The sequence below is a fragment of the Ursus arctos genome, unplaced genomic scaffold (assembly GCF_023065955.2).
Source record: "Ursus arctos isolate Adak ecotype North America unplaced genomic scaffold, UrsArc2.0 scaffold_3, whole genome shotgun sequence".
Taxonomy (NCBI): domain Eukaryota; kingdom Metazoa; phylum Chordata; class Mammalia; order Carnivora; family Ursidae; genus Ursus; species Ursus arctos.
Window position 1 is genome coordinate 22,572,764 of NW_026622985.1, and position 14,020 is coordinate 22,586,783.

The following is a 14,020-nucleotide window of genomic DNA, read 5'->3' on the forward strand; positions in this document are numbered from 1 at the left end:
GAAATTACCCATTAGTGAATCCTGAAAAACCTCAAAACAATGACTTTGAAGTTGCTATGCTAAGTCCTTTAGGTCTATTTATAAAGCTGCAAACACGAACAGTGTGTGTAGTTGTGGTCCTGAGTTTGCTGGAAGATAAAGACATATAACACAAATTTTCGTGATCTAATATAACACATACAAAGTGCTGTTGAGATAGGGAATTGAATTTTTTTAATGTAGGAGATTCTAGATGAATTATCTTACATGGAGGTATTGTTCAATCACAAATGAAAAACAGCTGCTTCATGAAGGAGTAAAAATGTTTCATCATCGAGTGACAAGCATAGATGCTCTCAGCATGTCTTATGATAGGACAGTAACTTGAAGAAATCTTTTCTGGCATAAAAACAACATTTCCAAATTATTCAAACCAAACCAGGAGAGTAAAAATCATAAAAGTTGAAGATGATGAAATTACTAGAATAATAATTTTTTGCAATGGAATAACAGAATTGGCAATTAGCCAACGAATAAATTAACAAATATTTTGCACATATTTCTTCCCATAAAATTATTTGGTAGTCACAACAAGCCTACAAAACAGGCAAAGCAACAATTATGATCTCCTATTTAAGATAATAAAACTTAAGCTAAGATGCTGAAAATAAAAAAATTGACCAAAGTCATATAGGTAGTAAGCGACTTGTTAGGGACACAAATGTGGCTCTTGCTATCAAAGGCAGCCACTTTCTACCACATCATGCCTCTTTTACCTATATCTCTCTTATGGATTCGAATTTCAAGGTGTCTAGAGAGCAAGAAAATGTGGTTACGATAAGTGAGAAGTGGAAACCCTACTTTACCTTGAAATGTATCACAAAATCCCATATCCAAACCAGGGATGGTTCTTTGCATAGATACGGAATGGAAGAGTATAGTACGCTTCAGGATCAAAATGAGTCCCTGATAACTGGCCATGAAACAATCCATTTCCCTCTAAGCAGACAACCATAGAATTGGAAAACAGTCATTGTAGCTGCATAAGTCCTTGAGTATTTTCTTAATCTTCCTCCAGTGAACAAATTCATTTATCAGATTAGTCTTGCTGATATTCTCTTAACAAGCTCAGAAGGCCCAGCAGTGATGGGATCCAGTTCATAAACTGCAGGATACACTGAAGGTCTCAGTAATGGACTATGAGTGAGCATTGGGAGGACCACATTGTGTCCCAGATTGGAGAAGGACAACCTAGTCCGGTATCTCTGCATGGGACCAGGGCATTCTCAGGAACAAGTGCTGATGATAGAAAGGTGGAAGGTAGGCTGGAAAGAAAAGGCAAAGCTGGACAAATTATGTTATCTAGTGATTTCGTTTATTCCCAACCACACTTAAGACATGAAAACGAGGGCAGGCAACAGAGTATTATATTCCATAATCCTTTGCTCAGAATGTTCTTTGGGTTAAAGAAGCCCTGAATCCATTACGTTTTCTTAGGTAAGCCATCGTGGATAATGCCTGAAATCAATCAATTGATTGTGAAATCTCCCTAGGATCATAGCCAGTTTCTCAAGTCAGACCAGAACCAAAGTTAGCAAGGGGTAACCAATGGATTGCTTTGCTGGCAAGGTACATTTTAAGTTAAAGCACAAACCCCATATTTAAAAAATAAAATAATGACAATGACTAAAAGGAAGTCAAGAATAGGTTGCCTTTAAGAGCAACAATTTCTGAAGATTGCTTCCAGAGCCAATGGTTTCCAGAAAGGTTTAACAGCTGTGAGGAGGCTGGAATTGCTCTCACAACTTCCAGTCTCTGTTATTCTGCTGAGATTTAGGCTCAACTGGGCAACTGTTTAAGGCTTTGTCTTGGTATATAAAAAAGTGAAATTCATTTATTCATTTATGAAACAAATATTTATTACTTACTAAATAGCCAACTACATGCTAGGTACTAGGAATATGAAGAAAAATAAAAGTTTTTATCTTTAATGAGTTCATAGTCTAGTGAGAAAATAAGCACATAAATAATCACTAAACTACATCGTAAGTGCAGCAGTGGGTCACGGCTAATCTTTAAATGCACAGGGCATGAGAAAGCACAGACGGGGCCACCTAATCCAGCCTAATTGGTCATGGCGGTTTTCCTGGAGGGTAATGTACTGAAGCTGAGCCTTATAAAATGAACAGGCATTACTGCAACAGAGGAGGGAGAGAGGAACTCCCTTTACACAGATGCCCTATGGAAGGAGTAAATCTTTGCAGCATTGGGCATGTTACCATTGATGTTTGCTGCTGGTTAAGCAAGAAGTACCTTAATTTCAAAACACTAAACACAGACCACAGTTGAAATTGTTGCTTTTAGAACCAGATGCAAACAAGGAAATGGGAAATAGAAGAATCTATACGTACCTTTTAATGATTATTTTGATGATTTTATGTTTACTTTAGAATAAACTTCACTGTGCCTTGAAGTTACATGACTGAAGGCTATCTCAGATAGCCACTGTATTTTCTTGTTAAAATGCAATATATCTAATCTGCATTGCCATGTTCATTGCGCCATTATTCACAGAAGCAGAGGTATGGAAGCAACCTAAGGGTCCATCAATAGATAAATGGATCAAGAAAATGTGGTACATATATAGTGGACCAGTACTCAGCCTTATCAAAGAAGGCAATCCTGTCGTCATCAACGACATGGATGAAACTGGGCAGCAATATGCTACATAAAATAATCTGGCAGAAAGCCAAATACTGCACGATATCACTTCTATGTGGAAACTTTTTTCTTTTTTTTTTTTAAGTTGAACTCTTAGAAATGGTAGAAAAGGGGTCGCCTGGGGGTGGTGAGAGGTTGGCAAAAGGCTTACAAAGTTTCAGCTGTAAGATGATAAGATCTGAGGATCGAATGCATGACATGACTATGATAACACTGAACTGTACAACTGAAATTTGCTAAGAGTTAGAACTTAAATGTTCTCACACACAGAAAGGTAAAATGTGAGGTGATGGATGGGTCAACTGACTCGGGGAATCCTTTTGCAATGTATACGCACATAAAATCCTTATGTGGTACACTTTAAATATCTCATAACTTGTCAGTTCTTCGATAAGATTGAAGGAAAAAAACCTTAAACTAAATATGGAATATCTAGGAAACTCAAAACTAAAATAATTTTAACCATCCAGGAAAACTTACAGTAAAAAATTATAAACGAATGTTATTTGATCAAGTCATTTAAGGAGTATTTTCTGAGAAGGTCTATATCTTACAAGTGTGTATTTTATACTTTCCTTGTAGTGACTAGCACTCTGGAATAAATGAGAAGAGTTTGGCAGAATGCCCAGAGGCAGAAACTAGCAAGTGCTTTAAAAAATAATGCCTTAAAAATGTAACTCCTCATTGTCACATCATCCTCTGCCACTCTACATTCCACATTTGAACTTGGGCACATTACACACCAGACACTATATATTCCACCGCAAACCGGTTCATACCTTCACGTATCCACTCATGGCTCCTTCTGCTGAGTATTTCCCCTCTCCCCGCTCCCTGGTGACTCAGAATAAATTGTACTGTATCTTGGTTTCTTCTCCTGCATATGTGGCAGTGTTACTCACAGTCATTAGTTTATATGAATATTTTTGGGATTGGAGTATCGGAGTTAATTTGTTAATCTAATTATTTTGATTAAAGTTGGTCATTCCAGCTGTGTTAAACATATTCATATCACTGTTCCTGCTTTAAAAGGAAAAAGAGAAATCTTAATGTACCTTAAAAACTTAACATCTATCAGAACTAATGTTCAAGTGTTGTTTCTCCTTGGAGTCTGTGAGATCCTATGAAGCGGTGGGACCCTATTGAGAGATCATCTCCTTGAGAACTTGTAGGGAAATTAAAAACTCTTGAGTTTTTGTAAGGTGTGAAGAGATATAAGTGTCTCACAGGCTACAGAACAAACAGCAAACACTGGAGTTTACCCAGCAGTTTCTTGGCTGATAATAATAGAAGTCTAATTCTGGAAACCATTAAAACATTTGAGAATAGTGATGCAGGAATAAAATGTGCAGCTAGATCAATATCACAATTACTAGAAGGAGACTGAATTAATGTGAACAATTAACAAAAAACCTTGTCCCAACTTATATTTTTTCCACCTTTCTTTGTGGGGTAATGTGAGATTTTCCCTACTAGATTATGACTTGGGAGAATCAAGCCCATTGCAAGTGCTCAAAAGCCATTGGCCCAAACTAACCAGAAGCCAGAGGACAAGGGAGCCCATTGATGGAGCTTGTTTCTTTAGCCCTAGGAGTGCAGAGCCGAGTGGAGAAGGGTGAAGAGAAAACATAGAGTCCCATTCCATAGGAAAGCTAGCAGGCACTGAGGTTAGTATTGGTAGTTTACATACATTTTTTAAGTATATGTATTCTACTTTAAGCTTCTTGAACATTATTTACTAGGCTTATTTGGGGTGGGAAGGCTCTTGAGACTAATGATTTCTGAACTAGAGTGTGGCCACATTTGTAATTTACCCTTCAAAATGAGGTGGAAAAAATTTAAATGCTCAGTACATTTCATAGACTTAAGCTAATCCGTTTAGATCATATTTTTTAAAATTTTATTTTTTAAATTATTTTGAGTTGCCAATAAAATATTTAAGATGGAAAGATCTATATTGACCAAGGTAAAATGAAGAGATACTGTTTTTCTGCTCTGTACTTTGCAGAGTTTTGCCTAAATGGATTTTTAAGTATCCAGTATCAAATTGAAAAACATTCAAGTTTTCCTCATATTTCTATGTCCATTTTAACCAGAAAAAGTAAAAATAGCACCTGGTTAATTTCATAGCTGGTTGCACGTAAGATAGTGTGGTTTCTTTCTTTTTCTTTGTTTTTCCCACGAAAGAAAGAGTTTTCATAAAAGGGATTAAAAAAAAAACTCACTAAAGATTTTTTTTAATATAACCATGGAGTACATCTCAGTTTTTACACATATTAGCAAAAAGAAGATATAAAAGGATCTGTCTAAAAAGTGCCTTTGATTAATTCATCCGATTAGCAAGCTTTAAAATAGCATTTTTTTCCTCCCTTCCTCTGAGTAATTATAGATCAGATGTTTAATTTTGACTTGATAGAGTGTGGCTGGCTATATAGATAGAAATGGTGTTTTGATATTTTAGCAGAATATATAAAAGTACTTATAGAAATGCTAGTGTCAAATATTGCTCTGTAGTGGTTTTTAAATTCTATGAAATTATATAGTGATCTTCTATATTATGCTATCCTTGCCTAGTAGGGAAAAAATGGCATAATATTCTTTTTTGATACATAACTACAATAATTACTTGGGAAATATACAAAATAGAGATGCTTTATGCAGATTCCATTAAACACAAATGGTATTTGACAATGATGCAAGTGTTCATTTTTTTGTTTTATTAAGAAATAATTGACATACATTAATGTATAAATTTAAGGTGTACAGTGTTAGTTTGGTTTGCATATGTTGTGAAATGATTACCACAGTAGGTTCAGTTAACATCCATATTCCCATACAAATATAATAAAAAGAAAAATATTTTCCTCTTGTGATAAGAACTCATAGGATTTCTCAGCAAATTAGCTACATACCATAGAGCAGTATTAACTATATTTATCATGTTGTACATTATATCCCTAGTACTTATTTATCATTCTTCTAATTTCTCCTATACCTACCTTCTGCCTCTGGCAACCAGAAGTAGTCTGAGCTCTTTTTCTATCTTTTTCTATGAGTTATTTTTCTGTTGTTTATTTAGATTCTATATACAAGTGAGATCGTATAGTATTTGTCTTTTTCTCACTTATTACAATTACAATAATGCTTTCAAAGTCCATCCGTGTTTGAAATGGTAGGATTTCCCTATTTTTTTATGATTGAATAGTATTTCATTTTATACATACCACAGCTGCTTTATCCAGTCATCCACTGGTGGACTCTTAGGTTGTTTCTATGTCTTGGCTGTTGTAAATAACGCCGCTATAAACATGGAGGTGCAGATCTTTCCAGTTAGTGGTTTCATGTCCTTTGGATATATTACCGGACATGGATTGTTAGATCATATGATAGTTCTTATAATTTTTTGAGGATCCTCCATAGTATTTTCCATAGTGACTAGAGCAATTTACAGTCCCACCAACAGTCCACAGGAGTTCCCTTTTCTCCACATCTATACCAACATTTGTTATCTCTTGTCTTATTCACAATGGTCATTCTAACAGGTGTTAGGTGGTAACGCATTATGGTTTTTATTTAGTATTTCCTTACTGACTAGTGCTATTGAATATCTTCTCATGTACCTGCTGGTCGTTCATATCTTCTTTAGAGAAATGTGTTTCAGGTCCTCTGCCAATTTTTTCAATTGGCTATTTGTTTTCTTATTACTGAGTTTTCTTGTTATTGAGTCCTTTGTTTTCAATATTAACCCCTTATGAGAGGTATGGTGTGCAAAAATTTTCCACCATTCTACAGAAGCTTTTTAGTTTGATGTAACCTTACTTGTTTATTTTTTATTTTGTTGCTTGTGCTTTAGGTGTCATATCCCAAGAAATCATTACCAAGTCCATATCCATGTCAGGAAGCTTTATTCCAATGTTTTCTTCTGGTTGTTTCATGGTCTCAGATCTTACATTTAAACCTTTAATCCATTTCAAGTTAATTTTTGTGAGTGCTATAAGATGGGTCCAGTTTCATTCTTTTACACATGGCTATCCAGTTTTCCCAACACCATTTACTGAAGAAATGTTTTTTTGTCCATTGATTATTCTTGGCTCCCTTGTCAAATACTGACTGCGTGTCTTTGGGTTTATTTCTGTGCTCTAGATTCTGTCCATTGTTCTGCTTGTCTGTTTTTATACAAGTACCACACCCTTTTGATGACTATAGCCCTTTGGTATACCTTGAAATCAGGAAGTGTGATGCCTCCTGCTCTGTTCTTCTTTCTCATCATTTCTTTGGCAATTTGGGGTCTTTAAATTTTAGGAGTGCTTTTTCTATTTCCATGAAAAAATGACATTAGAATCTTGATAGGAATTGCATTGAATCTGTAGATGAATTTTAGTAGTATTGACATTTTAATATTAATATTAATTACTACAGTCATATCAATATATTATTATTAATAATAATATTCTTTCCATTTCCATTGTCTTCAGTTTTGTTCATCAGTATCCTGTAGTTTTCTGAGTAGAGATTTTTTTTTACTTCTTTAGTTTATTTCTAAGTATTTTGTTGTTTTTGATGCTATTGTAAATGGGATTTATTTTTTTATTTTGCAGAAAAATTGTTAGCATTTAGAAAAGCGCTACTGATGTTTGTATATTAATTTTACTGAAACCTATGTGAATTCATTGATTAAATCTAATAGTTTTTTGGTTGAGTCTTTAGAACTTTTTATATATAAAATTAAGTTGTCTGTAAATTTTACTTCCTCTTTTCCAAATCTGATAACTTTTATTTCTTAATCTTGCCTGATTGCTCTAGGTAGGGTTTCTGGTACTATGCTAAAAAAGAGTAGTGAGAGTATACACCCTTGTATTGTTCCTTCTCTTAGGGGAAAAGCTTTCAACCTTTCACCATTGAATATGATGCTAGCTGTGGTCTTGCTGTATGTAGCCTCTATTATGTTGAGGTAGATTCGTTCTAAAGTTAAGAGTTCTTATCATGAATAAATGTTAGATTTAGTCGTGTTTTTTCTGTGCATATTGAAATAATCATGTAATTATTTTCTTTTATTCTATTAATGTGATGTATCACATTGGTTGCATTGCAAATGTTGAACCATATTTGCATCCTGGGGACAAATCCCACTTGATCATGGTGTGTGATCATTTAATGTGCTGCTGACTTCGGTTTTGTTCAGTTTTTGCATCAATATTTATCAGGTATATTGGCCTGTAGTTTTCTTTTCTAGTAGTGTCCTTTTCTGGTTTTGGTGTCGAGATAATGGTGGCCTTGTAAAATAAGTTTGGAAGTATTCTCTCCTCTTTGACTTTTTGAAAATGCTCGAGAAGGATTGTTTGTTAATTCTTCTTTAAATGTTTGGTAAAAATCACCAGTGAATTCATTTGGTCCAGAGATTTTTGATTACTGATTCAATCTAATTGCTAGTAATTGGTCTATTTAGATTTTCTGTTTCTTCCTGATTTAGTCCTGGTAAGGTGTATGTTTCTAAGAATTTTTCCATTTCTTCTAGGTTGTCTTGTTTGTTGGCAGGTTCTTAAGATGCTTTGTATTTCTGTGGTATCAGCTGTGATGTCTCCTTCTTCATTTATTTTGTTAATTTCCAGCCCTTTTTCCCCCCTGGTTAGTCTAGCTAAGGGTTTATCAATTCTCATGTCTTAAAAAAAAAAAACTTAATTTAAATAATATTTTCTATTTTTATGTTTTCTATTTCATTTATTTTTGCTCTAATCCCTTTTTCTTTTTTCTGCGAAGTTTGGGTTCAGTGTGTTCTCCTTTTTCTAGTTCCTTAAGGCATAGTGTTAGGTTGTTTGAGACCTTTCTTCTTAAGGTAGAAGTATATTGCTATGAACTTCGCTCTTACAATTGCTTTTGCTGCATCCCACAAGTACTAGTAAGTTGTGTTCCCATTTCATTTGTCTCAAGAAACTTTATTTCCTCTTTAATTTCTTCTTTGATTCATTGGTCATCCAGGAGAGTGTTTAATTTCCATGTGCTCATGAATTTTCTAGTTTTCCTCTTGGTAATGATTTCTGATTTTGTGTATTGTGGTCAGAGAAGGCACTTGGCATGATTTTAATCTTCTTGAATTTACTAAGAGGTATTTTGGACCTAACATATAATCCATTCTAGAAAATGTTCCATGAGCACTTGAGAAGAGCATGTATTATTCTGTTGTTGGATAGAATGCTCTGGATATGTCTATCAGGACCTTTTGGTCTGTAGCATGTTCAAACATGCTGTTTACTTATTGATTCTCTGAATGATCTATCTATTGAGAGCGGAGTAATAAAGTCCTCAACTATTATTATAATACTGTTTGTTTCTCCATTTAGCTCTGCTGGTTTTTGCTTTACATATTTAAATGCTCCAATATTAGGGGCATAAATATTTACACTTGTGGTATCTTTTTGATATACGGATTATTTAATGCCATTCTCTAGCTCTTTTTTCCATTTTTTGAAGTCTATTTTTTCTGATGTAAATGTAGATACCTCTGCTTTTTGGGGTTACTATTTGCTTGAAATTTTTTTTCCTATCTTTTCATTCTCAGTCTATATGTGTCTTTTAAGAGAAAATTAGTCTTTTGCTGGCAGCATGTTATTAGATATTGTTGTTTCATTCATTCAGCCATTCCATAACTTGTAAATGGAAAATCCTGTTTACATTTAAAGTAATTATTGGTAGGTAAGGGCTTATGATTGCCATTTTGTTCATTATTTCATGGTTGTTTTGTAGATCTGTTGTTCCTTGTTTTGTTTTTTATTTGTTTGCTTATTTGTTTTATCCTGTCTTTTTTGTGTTTTGATGTCTTTTGGTATCTGTATGCTTTGATTTTATCATGTTCTTTCTTGTAATTGCTACAAGATTTCTTGCTTGAGATTACCATACGGTTTATGTAAAATATCTTGAAATGATAACACCCTTTTTTAAACTGAGAAGAACTTTAATAGAATTTGTATACTTTACACTTTTATATCTTCTCCCCCTCATATTTTAGGTTATTGTTATTCACCATAACTACAATAATTGGATTGTAGTTACATATATAAAAATTTGTAAATGGTATTTTGCTATATTTAAACTTTCAAACTAGAGTTGTTAGTGAACTATGTGCCACTGTTATCATATTGCAGAATGTGGTTATGACTATATATTTAGCAATACCACTGAGGTTTATACTGTCTTTTAATGTTTTTATGGTATTAATTAGTATTCTTTAACCTCCATGCAAGAACTCCCTTTGGCATTTTTTTTGTAAGGCTGGCGGTAATGAAATCTATCAGCTTTTGTTGGTTTGGGAAAGTCTTTATATGTCTATCACTTCTGAAGGACAGCTTCACCAGGTATAGAATTCTTGGTTGACAGTTATTTTCCTTAAATATTTTGAATATGTTATCCCCTTCTTTCCAGGCCTGAAAAATTTCTGTAGATAAATTTCTGCTCTGATAGTCTTACGGATTTCTCATGTATGTGCATTGTCTTTCTGCTCTTAAAATTCTTTGTCTTTGATTTTTGACAATTATAATGTGTCTTGGTGTAGCCTTATTTGTGTTCAATCTATCTGAGATTTTTTAGGCCTCATAGATCTTGATGTCCATTTCTCTCTCGAGGTTTGAAAAATTCTCAGCCATTATTGTTTTAAAAATACTTTCTATCCCTTTCTGTTCTCCTTCTGGAATTCCCATAACGTGAATGTTTCTTTCATTGTGTCTTTAATTTCCATAGGCTTTCTTCGTTCTTTTTGTATTCTTTTTGCTCTTCTGTCTAATTTCTAATGTCCTATCCTCCAGATTACTAATTCTCTCTTCTGTGTGGTCAGGTCTATTTTTGAAACTCTCTATTGAATTTTTCAGTTATTGTATTTTCAACTCTAGGATTTCATTTGGTGGTTTTTGATGATTGCTTTAAAAAAAAAAAAACTTTTAATTTGGTCATGCCTTATTTTCCTAATTTCATTTAGCTGTCTGTTTTTCTGCTCTTGTAGTTCACTAAACCTTCTTAAGTGTATTATGCTGGATTTTTTGACTGTTCATAGTTCTCCATTTCTTTAAGATCAGTTATTGGAGCCATATTAGTTTCTTTCGGTGCTATTTTCCTGATTCCTTATGTTGAGGAGAACACATTTGAGTAACTGGTCTCCTGTTTCAGATTTTACAGATTTGTTTTGGCAGACTGATTTCTTCACCAGTCAGTTCAGTTTGGGTTTCTGGGTATGTTGCTAATAACATTCTTGAGTAAGTGGGCCTCTTATAGTCACTTTTGGGGTGAGGCAACTGATTGTGCTCTGAGGATAGGAATGGGAAAGAGTACGAAGGGCTGAGAATAGTTGGATAAAACTGCTGGCTTTGTTCTGGACCCAAGTGAGGCTGTAGGATATGTCCCATGGTTGACTGGATTGTATGGTCAGGTCTTCCAGATGATCACAAAGGGATATTATATTAATTACTAGATGGGGCTATGAATTAGCTTTCCTGTCCCAACAGGCAGTATGATGGGACCCAGGGCCTTTACAACACATTTTTAGGGACCTTGAATCAGGCCAGAGTGTGCACTGAATTCCCTGGTCAGTTGAGACTACCATTTTGCTCTGCAAGGGGACTGTACTCTCTTTAAGTGCCATTATACATAGGGTGTTGAATGGGTTATGCAGCTTCCTGTGTGCTCTGGTTAGGTTCCCCATTCCCAGACAGGCTGAAAGCTGTATTCAGTGATAAGTGGGGCTCTGGGTTAAATTCCCTGCCTTGGAGCAGCAGGAGAAGCAGCACTTAAGCCAGTAAAGCTCTCTATTTGTTGCCTTAATTAAAGCCAGCCACACCCCAAGTTCCATGACCTAACAGAGCCACTGGCTTTGTTATGAAAACTGTTGGCTCTTTCACCTGCCTCTTGACTTGAGTGCTGCTGGGCCACACAGCTTCCAGGAGCTGTTACCAGCCCTTCTGGTCAGAAGGGCTAAGGGGCTGCTCCAGAGCTACTCTTAATTTCCCAAACAGGCTCTTTAGTTGGGAGAGCCTGGGAGCAACACTCAGCTATAAATTAACTCCCCTGCCTGTGCTTCACATGAGAAGCCTCCATGTTTGGTATTACTGGCTTTGCTCTGGGGGCGATCAGTTCTGTCTGCCTGCCTCTTTACTCAAGTGCCACTGGACCACACTGCTTCCAGGAGTTGTTGCCAGCCCTTTAAGTCAGATGGGGCAGGAGGACGTGCCACAGCAGATGGCACTGTGATTCAGCTCCTTGCCGGGCATGGGCAAACCAGGATCTGGGGCTGGCAGAACTCCTTGTTTGATTATCCAAATTAGGCCCATGTGTGCCGCACCAAGTTCCCTAGTCAGAGTGTGCCCCTGATCTGGTATTGTAAATGAGCACAACCATTGGTTAGGATTACTACTTGGGCACTTCGGAATGAACTCAGTCTGCCAAGATCCATATGCTAGTTGTGGCAAGCCCCTTCTCTCTCATAGTCATATTCCCAGTGTTTGAGCCCTGCAGATTCCCTTACAATCCCTGTGGTGCAAGATCAGACAGAGTGGGGGCTCCCAGAAAGCAACCTACAATGCCAGGGGAGCTCCCTATATCCCCAGGTTCTCTTCTTTCACTGAAGGAACTGAAGACTCAGGAGAGACCCCTTTCGTCATGTTGTGCTGACCTGGGGGAGTGATAGTGCCTTTGTTGAAGCACTTCCCCCACCCTTCTAATGCCATCTGTCTTGGTCTCTGCTATGGGGGGTACCTCAGCCTCCGCCCATGTTCTAGGATTCTGTAGTGGTGTCTTTTTCAATAGTTGCTAGAAGTTCTTCCTGTGATGGGGAGCAATGTTAGGAACAACCTATGTCACCATCTGGGTGACCTCACACCATTTATTTTTGATCAAAAAAGTTAGCTGCCCAGCACTGTTTAAAACAAACATCATAAAACGTGAAACTGATATAACACTGTATGTTAACTATACTGGAATTTAAGAAAATAAAATAAAAAATAAACATCATATAAAATGATTTGTTCTAGATAACCACTCTGTTTAATTCATATTTATGATCAATTGTTATACAAGATTCCAGGTAATGCATATTGATGAAATAGATATCATACAATAAATTTATATATTATTTTTAAAGTATCATGTAATCAGGTGGATTTGAAATTTGCAACTGCTCTCTGGTTTCACTAATCCTTGAAAATTTTAAAAGGGAAAATGAATAAAATATAGCTATAGATGACACAAATATCTAGATGTCACTGTTTGAAGATTAATAATTTATAAAGCTTCCTGAATAAAAGTAAACATTAGAATTATTTCCATTTTATATCTCTTCTTAGTTTACCTTTTTACATAAGTGCTAGCAATCAAAAGGTAAGCAGTAATTCATATTCTAGATTACTAATTAATTGGGGGGGGAGAGGGAGAAGAGAGAGAATCTTAAGCAGGCTCTATATCCAGCACAGAACCTGACAAAGGGCTGGATCTCACAACCCTGAGATCATGACCTAAGCTGAAATCAAGAGTTGGACACTTAACCAACTGAGCCATGCAGGTACCCCTATTCTAGATTATTAATAGATATGTCCAATATTTGATATTTTATATAAGCCTATAGAAGTTTATTGTTAAGACCTGCCACAGATTATAGACACCATATTAAGAGCTCAATTTCCTTAGGATGTACTTCTGCCATGTTGTCACTTCTGAATCAGAAAAGTATTTCATTAATACCTGGGGTTTTTCTAAGTTGTATTTTGGTTTAAATGTATTCATTACAATAATTGTACTACATTTATTTAAACCGCAAATAAACATACCCTTTAAGCAATTTCATTCCCAGAACTTAGTCAAAAGAAGAAAAAAAACTATCAATACCTAAAATTGCAAGTAGATGACAATTGTTACCATGATATTTGTATTAACAAAAAATTTTGAAAATAAGCTAAATGTCCACCAATCGGGAAATATTTTATATGTCATGGTGTAGGCATTGCTTAGTCTGTTTCTTCAGAGATGTATATGGCAGAGATGTCATTATTGAAGGTGCATGTAGGAGAGAAAATTGGAAGCGAGACAGATAAGACTGTGAGAGCCATCAGGCTACAAAGCAAGTCTGACTCTGTAAGGAGAGCAGGAAAGATTGGGTAGAAGCATCATAGACTGCCATGCTACCTAAGGTAGGTTTGGCAAAGCCATCAGAGTCTTCCAGCCAAAGTCAGCCAACAGAGGAGCCCATGTCTAGCAGGAACAGATAAACTATCCTTGCCACACTCAGTCATTGGCTGGAAGCAGCTTGTGGGAGACCTGGCCTCTGTGCAAACTTGGTGATGAATTT